We start from the raw sequence: 2,117 nt of genomic DNA, 5'->3' as shown, positions 1-2,117 counted from the left end.
TGACAACAACAACAATTTAAAGAAAGCAAGACACATCAGAGACTTACAGGATATAAGCAAAGATAATGAATGGATTTTTTTTTAACCTGTTTTGTTTTTTTTAATGTTTTTTAAAACACACACATTTTTTTTAGACAAATAAATTTGTATTTGAATGTGAACAGAGAATAGATGACAGGAAGAAAGTGTTGCTCATTTTATTTGACATGATAGTTGCACTGTGATTAAGTGTTTCCCTCTCTAACAATGAAGAAAGTAATAGCTCTAAGAGCTCAAAAGAGAGAAAGCCCAACTACACCAGATGACAATGGGAAGCTACAAGAATCCAGTGACCATGTTTATTTTTATTCTCTGCTGGGTCCTCAATACCTAGCACAGTACCATTGTGCTAAATAACATAGTGCAAGAGAACATCACATAAGTTTTAACAATTGGAAAACAGGTCATTATTTTTATGGGTACACTGGAAAATAAAGCTTTTGATAAATTGACAATTGTTTTAAAGATCTGGGATTCCATGCACAAGTGGAAGAAGAACAAGAAATAAAGCTGAAATTGAGGCAAATCATGATGCACTTCAATACTATACTGAGAACTTTGGATCTACCCTGTTGGTAGAGGGCAATCATTGAAAGAGAATGATGAGACATAAATTAGAATGGCATTTTGGAAACTTTTCTCTAGAATAGCATTTTGTAACTGTCACACTATTGACATTTTGGCCAGGTAATTCTCTGTTGTAGGAGCTATCCTGTGCATTGTAGAATATTTAACTTCATCCTTGTCGGCTACCTAGTAGATGCCAGCAGTAGTCCTCTAGTGTGATGATCAAAACTGTTATTAAAAAAAAAACAAAAACATATCATCTGATTTACTAAGTTAATAATTACTTCTCTTGAAGTTTTACAAATCAGAGTACAATGAAACTTGAGACAGAGAGATGGATTAGTTTGTTACTTCAAAAAAAAAAAAAGAAGTGATTATTCCCTTGTATGAAGGTGCACAACCACCGTGATACCACTGTGGCAATATTATCACTCAGTCTTTGGATTAGAAAGCCGGATCTAGGATACTAGTTCTGCTAACTGTGTGTATTGTTGTTAGGTGTCAGGGAGTTCCCTTTCATTCATACTGACCCTAAGTATAACAGAAGGAAACGGTGTCCAGTCCTGCACCATATCTTCACATTCTTGATATGTTTGAGCCCATTATTGTAGTAACTGTATTAGTCCATCTTACTGAGGCTCTTCCTCTTTTTTACTTAGAAGAGAATTTACCAAATATGATGTCCTTCTCTATGAACTGATCTCTCCTTATAAGATGTTCAAAGCAAGTAAGACAAAGTCTAAGGAGCATTATGGCTATACTTCCTCTAAGACAGATTTGTTTGTTCTCCTGGTTGTTCCCAAAGTATACTCAATATTATTCATCAATATCATAATTCAAATGTATCAATTTTCCATTCTCTTATGGTTTACATTGTCCAGTTTCCAAATGCATATGAAGTCACTGAAAATACCAGTGCTTAGTTCATGCATATCTTAGTCATCAAAATGACTTCTTTCCTTTTCAATATTTTAAAGACATCTTCTGCAGTAGATTTGCCCAGTGCAATAAGTTGTTGGATTTCTTTTGTGCTGCTTATATGGGCATTGATTGTTTATCCCAATATAATCAAATCCTTGACAACTTCAGCATCTTCTCCATATATCCTGATGTTGCTAATTGGTCCCACTGTAAGGACTTTTGATTTCTTTATGTTGATGTGTACCCCAAACAAAGTGCTTTAAAGCCTCTTTGTTTTTAGTCAACAAAATTGTGCCATCTGCATAGCTTGTTAATGATCTTCCTCCAATCCTGATGCCATGTTCTTTTTCATATAGTTCAAGTTCTCAAAATAACTACTTAGCATAGAGACTGAATAAGCCTGGTGACAGTATACAACCTTGATGCACTTTGCTCATTTTAAACCTCAAAGTACTCCCTTATTCTGTTCAAAGAACTACCTACTGAAAGATTGGCTCTATCACTTTACAAATGTTTCTTATCTTCTCTAAACCTCTTGTTTCTCCATTATAACATGACAATAATCATTTTTCTTTTTAAGTGTTGTGGAT

The sequence above is a fragment of the Chrysochloris asiatica genome, unplaced genomic scaffold (assembly GCF_000296735.1).
Source record: "Chrysochloris asiatica unplaced genomic scaffold, ChrAsi1.0 scaffold00387, whole genome shotgun sequence".
NCBI lineage: Eukaryota > Metazoa > Chordata > Mammalia > Afrosoricida > Chrysochloridae > Chrysochloris > Chrysochloris asiatica.
This window is presented reverse-complemented; position numbering follows the sequence as displayed.